The sequence below is a fragment of the Cebus imitator genome, unplaced genomic scaffold (genome assembly GCF_001604975.1).
Source record: "Cebus imitator isolate Cc_AM_T3 unplaced genomic scaffold, Cebus_imitator-1.0 Scaffold109, whole genome shotgun sequence".
Taxonomy (NCBI): Eukaryota; Metazoa; Chordata; class Mammalia; order Primates; family Cebidae; genus Cebus; species Cebus imitator.
The window spans coordinates 3,360,220-3,375,514 of NW_016107424.1; positions in this window are offsets into that span (position 1 = coordinate 3,360,220).

Consider the following 15,295-nt stretch of genomic DNA (forward strand, 5'->3'; position numbering starts at 1 on the left):
TAAAAAGTTGGTCAAATCAGAAGTTTGCAGAAGATTTCCAAGATGTTTGGCCCACATGTCAGTTTTGTTATCTCATTACACCAAAGGATAACTATCTTTCTGAATAATTAACAAAGTTTGTTGACCATAAGTTTCTCGATATCAGGGATTAAATCTTATTCAACTTCTCAGACTTTGAAATATTATGTAATAAATATATATTGAATTGACTATCATAAAAATGTTCATTCCTTCCCCCCATTTTGTTGTTTTAGTTTCATTCCAACTAAAACATGGCAGTGATTTATTTATTTTTGACAGCAAGTATGCAAAAACTATTCAAAATTTTGTTTGGAAAAGTAAATGAACAAGAAAAGACAAGAAAATTAGTGTGTTACAGATGCAAGAATACACGGATAAATCAGTGGTAAAGAACAAATAGCCATAGACAAACCCTGTAGACATGAGAATTTAATATATGAGAAACATAATACTACATGTCAGGAATAGAAGAGTTAATCTATACAATATGTTCTTATTTTAAAATAATCAACTTAGAACCACAGCTAATTCCCAAAATCAGAACAAATTTCAGGTTTATCAAAAGTTAACACTAAAACATAGCAGAAATTAGGGCTAGAAATAAAATATGTCAGAATACCTGAATAATCAAAACCATTTAAGTTGGGGTTCTCAACCCTCAGGCCATGAACTAGTATCAGTTCATGATCTGTTAGGAGCCAGGTTGCACAGCAGGAGGTGAGTGATGTGCAAGTGAGCTAAGTGAGCTAAGCCTCATCTGTATTTACAGCTGCTCCCCGTCCTTTGTATTACTACCTGAACTCCACCTCCTGTCAGATCAGTTGCAGCATTAGATTTTCATAGGAGCTCGAATCTGTTGTAAACTGCCTATGTGAGGGACATAGGTTGAACACTCTTTATGAGATTCTAATACCTGATGATCTGTCTCTGTCTCCCGTCACCCCCAGATGGGACAGCCTAGTTGCAGGAAAACAAGCTCAGGGCTCCCACTGATTCTACATTATGGTGAGTTGTATAATTATTTCATTATATATTACAATGTAGCAATAACACAAGTAAAGTATACAATAAATGTAATGTGCTTGAATCATCCTGAAACCATCCCTCAGCCCCCGTTCATGGAGAAGTTATATTCCAGGAAACTGGTCGCTGGAGCCAAAAAGATTGGGTACCACTACACTTAAGCATAAAAGTAAGTGAGGACATCATGAAACAATGTATTGATATATTTGACTACGTAAAAAATTTTTTTTAAAAAAACCTCATTTCTTACAAAAAAAGAGAATTAAAAGGCAAATAACAAACAGAAGAGTGTCACAAAGATTAATGACTTTAATAAAGAGTTTGTAGTAATTTAAAAAATACTAAGACTTCAATAACTAAGATCACAAAAAGTCAATTTATAAAAACACAGATTAAAAATAGAATATAATTATAACAACATTCAGTAATGGTCAGAATGAGGTAGGATGGAACATAAACCTTGAATCACCAAAGAAAAAGTATATTATGCTCTTCACATTGCTTATTAAAACAACACATGAAGAAATGCATGTCATAAAGATTTTCTCAAGAGTCAGGAGCTTCCTTTTTGTCAATTAATAAGAAAATTAAATTAATCAGAACATCTGCTTCTGTAAGAATTCCAGTCAATTATAACACTAATGTGGATGCTATTTTTGATGTGATGCTCCTTTTTCATTTCCTATGTTTTATTTTTGTGCTTTCTTTGTTTCCTTTTTTTTTTCAGTTAGACTTGCCAAACGTGTCTATATTACCAGTTTTTAAATTAAAGAAAACCATAAAAACAAGTTTTAGCTATTGCATCAGGAAGGATGTATTGATATAAAGTGGCAAAAACTGACTTTGATTAACTTAAGCTAGAGAAACATAAATTTGCTGCCAAAGTCATATACTTGAGAAATATGAGTTAGGGAGCTCCAAGGACGTCAGGAGGAAGGGCCTGTGAATCAATTACAGTTGCCTCTTACTCTGTGGAGATTTAAGTTCCCCTCCAGATTTAAATTCCTAGGAGGAAGAATCTAACTTCTCAAATTGCTCATTATTTATAATAGTTTTATTTATTTTTTAATTTAAAAACTTGGGTTTTCTTGATATATGTAGTCAGATAAAAATTAACTTTATCTCTTCTAATTTTCTTATCTTATTGCATTAGTTATTACCTCAAAAGTATACAGAATAAATTGCTTAATTCTTCATTTATTTAATTTTACTTTCTTAATTCTTATACCAGGCATTGTTCAAGGCTGGGAGGAGGACATAGCAGAGAACAAAAAAGAAACCCCTGTGCTTGTAGAGGTCATACTCTGGAGATTGATATGACAAATAAAAACCCCGAAAAATAAGTAATATATACAGTGTTACATATTTTTTAGAGCTAACAATAAAAATAAAACATGGAGAGCCATGGACAATGTTGTGGGTGGGCTGAAAACAATGGTAACAGGAAGAATCCCTATTTGTTTCTAGTTTTAGGATAAAGAGTCTTACTAGTTAGATGACTGTTGTTTCTGTGAAATCAACCTATATTTTATATTTGATCAATTTCTTTTCATTTCAAATTTTAAAATTAAGAATGGCAGCTAAATTTGATCAAACTAAGTGTTTACTTTTATATTCTTAAGGATTTCTTTCTTTAAACCATTGATAAGATTAATTACATTTGTGCAGGGAATATAAACCAATTCTTGCCTTCCTAGGATAAATCATATTTTGTAATAATGTGTTCTTATTGCTAATATGCTGGAATCAACCTGCTAATATTATACTTAGAATTTTGTAGCTCTATTTACAAGTAAAATTAATCTATTTTACTTAAACTGGTCTACTGGTTCAGTTTTCTATTTTCTTATCAAAATCATATTTTAATTATTTCAATGAGGAACTTTTCAGTAGCCTGAATTCTTTAAATAGTATTGGAATATCTTCTTCAATTACAAGAGTAACTAATAGTTATATAACATCAACTATACTACAGAATGTTCTAAGCACTTTATGTGTATATATATATATATATATATATATATATATATATATAAACAATTGTCACAATAACTATGAGGTGGACATTATTATTATTTTCTATATTTTATGTTATGATTATTACATTATTAATTTCTACATTTTATAGATGAGGAAACAATACAGAGTAGTTACACAGCATATTTAAGTTCATTTGACTTTGGTGCCTTTTTTAAATGATTGATGTTATATATGCTTTCCAATTTATTTTATGATCATTTACTACTCATGCTTTCTACCTCTTGGATTGACTTTATTTGCTTAAATGTTGCTTTAAAAAGCATTCGTTTCCTCAAGTTTTTCAAATGTGTGGAAATTTGAAAGTTTTTCAAATGTATTGAAATTTGAAATTACAAGTGGTATAATTTTTTTCTGTTAGAAATATTGGCCGGGTGCGGTGGCTCACACCTGTAATCCCAGCACTTTGGGAGGTCGAGGCAGGTGGATCACGAGGTCAAGAGATCGAGACCATCCTGGTCAACATGGTGAAACCCCATCTCTACTAAAAATACAAAAATCAGCTGGGCGTGGTGGCGCGTGCCTGTAATCCCAGCGACTCAGGAGGCTGGGGCAGGAGAATTGCCTGAACCCAGGAGGCGGAGGTTGCGGTGAGCCAAGATCGCGCCATTGCACTCCAGCCTGGGTAACAAGAGCGAAACTCCGTCTCAAAAAAAAGAAAGAAATATTTTATTGTTTCCATATATGTGATTATGTTTTCATTCATATTCAAATCACACGTGTTTTTGCTCTCATTACTTTGTCTTAAATCATTTTTTAAAAATTGATTTTATTGGTCTTTCCAAAGAATTTACTTTCTGTTTTTTAAATTTTATTAAGATTAACCTATTTGTTTATAACTTAACTTTCTTACTTTTTTTGTTTATGAGTGTTTTATTTTTATTTTCTTTTATTAATATTAAAGGGGTCTTAAACTTAAAATATTTCATCTCAGAAGAACGTTTAGTTTGTTATAGGGTTGCATATGAAACGCTCTCCTTTTCATTGCCTTTTAGTTTGTAATTAGTTTCATTTCAAAAATACTTCATAATTACTCATTACAATGAATAATTAAGTTATTCTAAGTGAAGAAATATTTGATCAGAATTTTATTATTCATCTCATATCATAGAATGTGGTCTGTAACATTTCACTTCTTTGAAACTGTTAAGGTTCTCTTTGTGTCCAGTCCAGTTAAAACCAGTAATTTCTGAATGTGCCAAGACACATAAAGAACATATATAAAATTTTATAAATATATTCAGTACTACATATGTTTATATGCATCTATGTTTGTGTGAATGAGCTTTGGTATTGTATGTCTCTACTATTTTGTATAAAATTACATTCTTTACATTTTTCATATTTGATTTTTCAACATAATAAATAAAGGAAATTTCATAACTTAATATATCCAATTCATGTCAAACAAGGATGGGTGTTCAAGCCCCTTGAACCATGCGTTAGACACAGAACTAAAGAAAAGAAACCAGTAGATATAGCAGTTGGAGCCAGATGGGGACACAGGGCCACTAAAGGCCCTGCAATGTCATAGGGACACTACACAGAGGACAAAAATTTGTTCATTGGTGACTCCTCGTCTACTTCTTCCATGTGGGGTACTTCTTTGTTACACCTGAAGGCTATGTTTTATCAGGAACAACAGCACTGGATTCCTTTGCAGTCACCTCATCTTCACTAATGACAAGGCCCAGCTGAATGACATCTGAGTATTCTGTGAGATCTCAAGGGAGACATGGGAGGAGAGCCCCTGCGTTTCATATGGCAGCACCACCAAATCCTTTGTAGCTTTGTCATTCTATTTGTTCTCATCTTTCTCATTATGTTTGATGTCTAGGCACTTTGTGGCCATAATATAGTCCCATTGTGGAGTCCGTTTAAGTTCCTGGGTTTTGATGAGCTGCTGTTGTTGGTTGTCTGGCCATACATGCAGGTCAGGATGTAACAGAACAATCACACCAACTGTTGGATATTGCCACCATCTCAACCCTCTTATCCAAGATTTTCCTCATGGGCTTAGATTCTCAAAGCTTGACTTTGCCTTTCTCCCATTGTCTTTTCCTTCTCATCCTCAGGGAGCTCCAGCCTTCCTCAGTGAGCTCTTCTTATTGGGCCACTGAAGGCAATGCTCATTCAAAGACCCAGTCATTTCACTACCTAAAAGTCTAGCTTTCACACATATTTCAGAGTCAGAGCTTCCTCCTGATTTTTCCTTTCACCAGTGATGGCTCTCCTATATACAAGGGACATTCAGAGAGAAGTCATTTCATCCGTAGATGAGAAAGCTGTCTGGCAACTCAGAAAGGTATCACTGATTAGTCAATCTTCATAAATTCTCAGCTTCAAACTTTTGGAAGATGCCTTGTGGAATTCTCAAGATTGTACTTTCCCATTTCAGAGAAGAGTTCAAAGCACTTCTTGAGAAGATACTTGTGAATGACGTTAAAGGTTTTACTCTTTTAACCATTTTTGAAACTCTGGATAAAGGAAAATTTGGTGGTTTTCTTCTTGTACTTAAAGAGATCAATGTGAGAAATTTGCTTCCACTTAAGATACAGAAAGCCACACATACCCTATCAATGAGAAAAAGCCCAATAACCTCCAATATCATAACTTCCCTTAAGCCCATTAGAAAGCTGAGTGCAAATGAACTAACTCTCTAAGAGTGACAAGCCTCTCCAAGGAGAGATGAACATGCTAAACTCATCCTTGGCAGACAATGAGAGGAAGAGGTAGAATTCACCATTTTAGTGAATTCTTACAGGTCAAGTGCGACCCAATGTTACAATTTAGAATCCCTTTAGAAGCTCTAGATACAAAGAGAGTTGGTGCTTACACATCAGCTCTTTTCCATGGGCTTCTACCAGGTGATCATAAGAATAATTGGGGCTAGGCACTGTGGCTCACACCTATAATCCCAGCACTTTGGGAAGCTGGGGTAGGAGAATCACTTGAGGTCAGAAGTTCAAGACCAGCATGGGTAATACAGTGGGACCCTGTCTCTACAAAAAATTTAAAAATTTAAAAATTAGAAAGATGTGGTGGTGTACACCTGTAGTCGCAGCTACTTGGGAAGCTGAGGTGAAAAGATCACTTGAACCTCAGAGGTGGAGGTTGCAGTTAGCCTAAATCATACCACTGCACTCCAGCCTGGGTGACAGAGCAAGACTGTCTCACAATAATAATAATATTTGGGAGCATTATAGAGACTCTGGGGAGTCTTTTGTTGGCACAGAGGCATGAAACCCTGCTTATACGGTTCTCTGACTCACACAAAGCAAAAGCTATACACTGCTGAGACAGAAACAGGAAACCTTCCTACCTCCAGGGCCCAGGCAATGCTCCTGGGGGAGCAGAGGAGAAATGGAAGTTGCCTCTGGAGGAGGAGGAAGAGCAAACGCTTTTACTTGTGTTCTAGGCAAAGATACACTGCTCCTGAGGGAGAGGTAGAAGCAAAACCCTCTGGCCAGGCGCAGTGGCTCACGCCTATAATCCCAGCACTTTGGGAGGCCAAGGCAGGTGGATCACGAGGTCAAGAGATCAAGACCATCCTGGTCAACATGGCGAAACCCTGTCTCTACTAAAAATACAAAAATTAGCTGGGCATAATGGCGCATGGCTGTAGTCCCAGCTACTCGGGAGGCTGAGGCAGGAGAATTGTTTGAACTCAGGAGGTGGAGGTTGCGGTGAGCCAAGATCACACCATTGCACTCCAGCCTGGGTAACAAGAGTGAAACTCTGTTTAAAAAAAAAAAAAAAAAAGAAGCAAAATCCTCTGACTCTGAGGACAGGTGAGAAAGATCTTCCTGCCTCTACCAGGAGCCTTGTACTAGTAGCAAATAATATTAGTCTACCACTGGACAGTGCCAGGCAAAAGTCCAATAGCATCAGTAGAGGTGAGGGACAAAGGTCATCTGCTCATAGGAAAAGGGAGGAGTCCAAGCACCTGCATTGATACAAGCAGGGGTCTGAGAGAGAGGCAGGATATTCTCTCAGGCCCAAGACATAGAAATGACAGAGTTTGTCTGCCACAAGGGGAGGGGTGGGAATGCTGTTAAAGCCACAGCTCTGAGGCCAAGAAGCACAGGGCCAGCCTGAGGCTGAGGCAGGATCTGAGAACTCTAAGATCTTGCTGTTTGTTGCAAGACCAGGAAGACAGACTCCTCTGTGGGGCATTTGAGTGGGGTCTGCTGAAAGCTGGGAGTGAAACAGAAAACTGAGTTAAACCTCTGGCCCCCAGACCCTTCATTAAGCCAAGGAGGAAGAATTTAAAGTCCTGGTGCACTGAAACAGGTGACAGCAATGACACAATTCCAAATTAGCTCAGCTAATGAAGAGATTGATTCAACTACTCATAATAACAGCCAGTCAGGAGAAGAATTTAGGTTTATTTCTTTCAATTTCTACTCTTCTTTCATACATTCCAATCAGAGGTCAAGAGAAACCTATGAAGAGAAGCCATCAACACCCTGAATTCTAGGATCTTCTAGAATGAGGATATTCTAAGAGACGTTATTTGATTTTCAAATACATGGTCTTTTTCAGTCATTGGTAAGGCTACTGGATCATGTCATCTAGGTTTCTGGTGCAAATGAACTTGGTTTTATTCAGATTTCCCCATAACATATTTCTTTTTAATCTACTTTGTTTTCTTTCCTTAGTGTTTGTCACTGTCATCTTCCATATTTCAGTCTTAGACTTAGCCCCATCATCCTTTCCAAACTCACCTTATTCTTTCTCATTCTTTTCATCTGCCTCCTTATCACTGGTTTTCCTGTTTCATTTCTTCTCCAAAGAAAAAGTAATGAGATGTCAAGGAAATGAAGGTGCATCTTCACTGCTTCTTGACAAGCCTCCTTCTAGGTATTCAGTGTAGTTTTCTTGAAGATAAGGATCACTTTGACACACAGGCTAATAAGTTCATTGTAGTCAGAACAGACTACAATGGAGTCCCCAGCAGAAAATTTTCAGGTATGCTGCTCATTTTCAGTGATTAGTGAGCACAACTTTCTGCCACCAGGTAGAATAAACACCAACACCAACCCATCCAGTCATGGAGATCTCTGTACCGCTGTGCAAAGCCTCCCTGAAACCTTGGCAACAGTTTATAAACTGTTATGATGGTATTAGCCTTGATCATGTCAATTCCTACGTTTGTAAGAGTTAGGATCAATTTGAGGGATTGAGAATGATGTCTACCTTTAGCTCTTTATGACTAGCCATCTAACTTGGAACTGTCTATTAGGCTTTCATGGCAAATCTTGTCCAGAGTATCAGAAACGATAGAGGTTTGTTATTTTCATTGTTGGAGTAAGATATATTGATGATAAAAGACATTATCTAGGCAAACTTCCTGGGAGGCAAAGGTTTCCACCTACTCCTTTCCATGGTACACTTTCTTGGGCAGTTGGAACAAGGACAGAAAGAACCAGAAAGGGACCACAAAGACTATTCCTCTTTCTCCTTGTGTGATGGCACAGGACTGACTAGAGAGCCCTTAGTTATTTTTGTACACTAACTCTGTGAAATTTTAAAGGAGATGTATTAAAATCCTCCATGAAAATTTAGTGCATTGTCTTCTTTTTAATAGTTTTAACAATTATTGTATCAGGTATACAGGTTTACAGTTTTCATAAGTTATGCCTTTTACTATCACACAGTATTTTTCTCTGTTCTTACTGAGTTTAACTTTAAATTCCACTTTCCATATTTATACTTCCCTGACTGCTCTTCTTTTATCTATATTTCCCTAGCATCTATCTTCTTACTTCTTTTTTCAACATTTAAAAAAATTTGTTTCAAATGTGTTTTTTTTTTTTTAATCACATAATTTTTTTGCCTCCAAGGCTGACAACTGCTGTGCTAATAAGAGAAATCTAGTCCATTCATATTTAAAGAAACAATTTACATAATTGTTTTTATTATTTTTATTTTTATGTATGCTTACCATTTATTTTACTTTGTTGTTTCTTCTTTTTCCTTTTTCTTATTTTTTACTAGATTACTTATTCCTGTTTTAACCTTTGTTAATTTAGAAGTCCTGGTCCTTCTCTTTCTTCCCGTCCTTGACACTCAATCCAATATATATTTTTATAATATTACATCACACCAGGCCATCTCTGACCTTACACTACTATTTACTCACTGCCTTATTGCTCCAATTCCTCTCAAAATAAATCCCTTAGAATACTTGATTTTTGTTGTTTCCATCTACAAACTACTTGGACAGAGTTTAGAAGTTTTATTCTAGAGTACTGTTGATTTTTCATTACAATATAGTGCTTCTCTTTTAAAAAAAAATCTGTATTTGTTAAGATACATTACTAATTCACCATCACAATATTATTAAATATACTTACTAATTCACCATCACAATATTATTAAATATACTCACTAAACTATTTTTATTGAAAGATTTATTGCTCATTGTATATTTCCTTGTTATTCTTTTATGTAGGGGTCTAGTTTATAATTAATTCCTTATTTGTTAAGGAAGAGTTTTTCCCACATAGATTATCTTTATTTTCTAGGTCTTTGCATATCTATAATGTCATTTTTTTATGTCTTGGTCTGAGAATGATACCTTTGCTAGGTATAGGATTTTCTGATCATTCTCTTATTATCTTAATGCATGTTATTCCACTATTTCCTTGTTACCAGTGCTATGAATAAATAGTTCAATGCCACTCTGAGTCTTCATTCTTTAGTTTTTAACTTATTTCTGATTATGAGTTTCTGCATTTTTATTTTTATTTTTAGAATTCAGGAATCTTGTCAGAATATGTTTGTTTTTATTCTTGATCTGCTCTACCTGGTATTCAGTGAGCCTTTTCAATCTTTAGGGTCTTTATTATTAAAACCAGGGTATTTTTCTATTTTATTTTGTTACCTTATGCTACGTCTTCTGGGTCTATCCTATGAGATTTTTATCATTTACCTTATTTTTTTCACATCTTACTTTCACTCTCTGCTTGAAGTAGTTTTACCCTATATCATGGGTTTGGTTCTCAACAGTGATCATCTTCCCTCAATTTGGCTACTAATAATTTGTTAATTAAAAAATTATTTATGTTTCTTCCAGGAAGTCGTACATATGTTATAACTGACTCTACTTAAAGGGACTTAGTATTTTGCTTGTTGAAGTTGATGAACATGGTTATGTGTCACATCTTGCAGCTCTCATTCACAGAGGCCATCTGTTCTAAGGGTTCTGCTTGATTCCCTTAGCATTATCAATGTTTTTATTCACCTACTCGTGATTTTTATTCAACATTAATAGCTAGGTCAGGTTTCCTGAGATGTTCATGTGAATACCTAAGAATAATAGAATACACATAATTAGCTTTTGTGAGAAAATGATATGTAACCTACCAACTGTCAGGTCTCTGTTGAGGCACTGAAGGGAGGCCTCTCTGATCTTCATTCTCACCAGTTTAGAATGCCATTTTTTTAGAACCTCCCTGAGTAAGATTTTATCAATATAAATAAAAGATTATGACTTTCTTAATTAAAATTCTTCAGTGACTTTTGATTGTACTTGGAATTAAACCTAAACTCTTCTTTGTGGTCTGCAAGATTTGAATAATTTTTGTGCTATTTTTTCAGCACCACACTTTGTCTAAGTCTTTCATTCTGTTTTCTATTCTTTCAAAATAGTTTACAGTCTCTGGTCCCTTAATTGAACTTTTATTTTTCAGTGTTCTCATGGCATTTTAATTATATATATAGTTATTTCAATAAATCAAAAAGTTAAATTCAATTGTTCAGCTGACTGCATTGAACCATAGATCAAGACATGTAAGCAAAATTGTTTGTAATATCTGATAGATTCATAATAGTCATATGTGAGGAATAGTGTTGAGAATTAAGGAGAAAGTGGCTATTTGTATGTAAATTGAATAGTTGTTATGAAATGGCTAATAAAGAAAGTGACATGAACTCACAGAATAAAAACACCTTAATATTATAAACTATAATTCTTTGAATCATCTCAATACTGGTTATCTATTAATATTGAATGGTTATGGTTACCTATTACATAGAGAAATAAGTGATCCTAACCCTTTCTAAATTCTCCGAAGATTCTACTGTTTTATTATTACCAAAGGATTAGAGCTTGGGTAGACTGCTCTTTTTTTAGAAAGTTTAATAAGGAGTCTTTGTAAGTGTATATAGATAGTACTGTGGCTATCTACTATAGTAGATACTGAAAAATAGATTACTCTTCAAAATAAATAACAGAAATCTTAGTGAGCAGTAAAAAAGTGTTGGTAGAGGAAGTAAAGAAATGAGAGAATCATCTCAGTGAGGTGGAGGGTAATCAATATGCAGACAGAGTGAGCCCCATGGAGTTTAGTGTCCACTGAGAAATTCCTTGTGTTGAAGGTGACTAGATAATTTATGATGACCAATACTCAATCATACTTTGTTTCTCTTAGTACTGGGGTAGTAATTCCCTTCACTTCCTGCAAGCTTTCAGTCCAATATGTTACTAATAAAATCCTTTTGCTAGTAATGTTCTAAGGAATGAATTATTGGACAGACAGAAACTGAGAGAGTAGGTCCACAGAAAATGAGACAGTGGTGGACACGAGCAACAATAAACATACTGAGACTAGGAATTCAGACTGTGCAAAGGAACAAAGAAATAAGTACTTGAGGGAATTTTCAAAAATATTATGGATCTGGTTGGACTTTCTACTGTAGATGTGATAAGGCTTTGAGACATTATTTACATATTAGAAGAAAAGGCAACCAAAACACTATCAACCTCAGAAGGCTAAAGGACTTTGGACGTTAGGTTACAAAGCACTTTGAGATATCTAGGTTACAAATTTGTGTGTGTGTGTGTGTGTGTCAAGGGGAGGGCAGGTGTTAAAGTGAACTGTGCTGTCACCTTAAATGCAGCTCAATTTCTGTTCCTACATAGTCAGCAATAGTGAGAACTAACATTTGTGATTCACTCTTAGATTTTGAAACATTGAAGAGTATTTTCTTGATGTTGTAAGCTCCAGTAAGCAAATTTGAGGACATTGAAAAAGGCACTATCATCTGTGCATAGTGCAGTTTGATATATATTTGTTGCATGAATCAATCAATGAATTAATCAGTGCATGAATAAGTGAGTGAATGAATGAATGAATGAAAAGGAACAAATGAATAAGCCAGGGGAATTGGATTTAGTTCTGATTTAACACCTTTGGGATTTTTAAAAATCCATAAATGTAAATAATTTGAATTTGAATTTTAAGTATCTTTCAAGTTACAATAATAGACCAAAAAAGTATATTATAAGATTTAAAACTGTAAGACAACACAAAAATCAAACAAAGTGAAATTTAGAAGTGTTATGGTACTCTTTAAACTAAACTTATTAATTACATTATTGATTTTCCAAATATTTACAGAAGAAGTTTCTATATGCATATGATTAGTATAAGAAGCAAGAGCAATTATCAATACAAATGAAAACAATATAAATGCTCAGTCAGCCTCAAGGCTAAAGCTTTTTCTGCTAACACTCTAAAGACCCAACATAGTGCTTGACCCTTAGTGATCTCTCACTAAATGTTTGCAGGGTAAATGAATGAATAATTAATGATTACATTATATAATCAAATATTAAATATTTAGCTTACTTAATATAAATATATTTTAACTATCTTATGTATTCATTTTAATTTTTTCCATTAATTTTCAGTGTTATAATAAAAAAGAGAGAAATGGAAATAGGTTTAAGCTTCAGTGCAAGGGATTTATATTCTGTTTAAGAAAGACAATTTGGCAGAGATTGTTTGATAACAGAACAGTTCACTGAAAGAGATTGGAAAATTTCTTAAGAAATTAGTGTTAGCACAGTACAAAGGCAGAAAATTAAATTAAGTCAGTAGTTTCAAATGTATGCATTTGATATCTCATCAAAGACTCTGTATAGAAACAAAACTCCCCCATTTGGTGAAAAGGGCAAGTATTTAATGTATAATATTAGATGAGTTGTAGGTAAGTATATAATTACAGTAGCATTTTAGAAAATGAATTTTATTAATATCTCAGAGAAAATGTTAATTTCATTAGTTTTTATTCACTTGAAAAGATAGTCATTAAAGGCCTACTCTTGTTGCTATTTTAAGCGTAAGAACTACAAAAATAAGTTTAAGGGACTCATACTTTAGTGGTGAAGTCAGACAAGTAAGTCAACATTTCCAGGAGAGCCTAACATTTTAAATACGTAAAGACCACGGGACTCTGGAGTAACAAAGAAAGAACACTTCAGAGGTTAGGAAATTATTTACAAAAATGTATTTGAATACCATTAGAAAACCTCTCAGATAGGAAAGGAAATATTTCTCTGGTAGAGGCAGAGGGACTTGTAGGACTATCAGATTCAAAGTTGTAGGGGCATGAGAGAGCATGGTTTGTCCAAACACAAATGAATATTTACTTAGTGACTACTATGTTCCAGACATCTGTGGCTCAGAATATACAGTGAAGAACAAACCAGACATTACCTCCAACTTCAGGTTTTTTCAGGCTAATATTTACAAAGATTTTGGTAACATTTAATAAAGGTTTACTTGTCCTTTTTGAATACTAACTATTGCTGTTTATTAAGCCTATGTTACTGTTCTAGTAGTGGCTTGTGATTTTGTGTGCAAATAGCATATTGATTTTTTTATTTTTTTGTTTTTAATATTTTTATTGAAAATCCAACTGTTTTAATCCATTAGCTAAGGAGAGACTTGACTGTTGAATTTGAAACTTATGGCAAAGTTTAAAAAGCACTTTGTCTCTGAACATATATACTAATTATTCTAAGTTTTTAATCCATTTTACAGAAATTTGGTAAATATTTACCAAATGGAACATTCTAACTACTGGTTTAAACCAGATCACATTTTGTTACAAACGGTGTATGAAGTCATAAGGTCTTGACAGCCATATTCCAATATCATCACCCAAGAAAACAGTGAATCTCCAAAAAATTATTTTCCTGATCCAATTTGTTGACTTCATCAATTTAACTTTCTTCATCATCTGATGCACAGGCCAGAACTGAAATTGTTTCTGCTGAGTGTTGAAATAATATAAATACTTTCTTATTTTCATTGTTGACCAAAATTTTGTTTTTTACTAAAGACTATGAGTTTACAGAGACTTTGTTTGATCAATTCAAGTTGTATTTGATGAGAATAATTTATTTCCTTTTCATTGTTTTGGACAGTAACTAGGTCTCTATTAAATTTAAAATGTAGTATTCTACATATGTGAATTTGAAATGAGTTATACTTGACAAAAACCTGGTTATTTTCATCGTTTTCAGTTCTTAAAAACTTACCCAAATCCGCTCATTTAAGGTTTTCTTTATTTTATTTTTTCTGAGCTCTACATATGCTTTCAATTTCCATCATGGTCTCTACTTTTACTCATTCTCAATGATCTTAACACTGTCAAACAATTTTTAAAAATATATTTGTATTTTAAGTATCAAAATTTACGTCAAAATATAAAACAGATAAAGCATAAAATTGTTAATATATATTCAAAAAATATTTTTCAAAGGATAACTTTCAAATTTCTAGAATGAATGTTAAAAACCAAAATGGTCAAAAATAAGTATATCTGTATTAGTCCATTTTCATACTGATATGAAGAAATATCTGAGACAGAGTAATTTATAAAGAAAAAGAGCTTAAATGTACTTACAGTTCCACATGACTGAGGAGGACTCACAATCTTGGCAGAAGGTGAGGAAGGAGCAAAGGTACATCTTACATGGTGGCCAGCAAGAGAGTGTGTGGAGGGGAACTGCCCTTTGTAAAACCATCAGTTCTCATGAGAACATCCTGGAAAAAACTCATCTCATGATTCAATCACTTCCCACCAGGTCCCTCCCATGACACATGGGCATTATGGAAGCTATAACTCAAGATAAGATTTGAGTGGGGGTTGGGGACACAGCCAAACCATATCAATATCTCAAATAAATTGTCAACAGACATGCAATATAAAAAGATATAAATTAAGGCAATCATAATACAAATTGTGGGAAAAGGGTAAAAGTCTAGAGTATTTATGTGCAACAAAAGTTAAGTTGTTCTTGCTTTAAATAGTCTATGATAACTATAAGATTCTTCACATTTGCCTCATGTTAACCACAAAATAAATTGTAGAATTTAATTCACTTACATTCTTTTTTTTTTTTTTTCTGAGACGG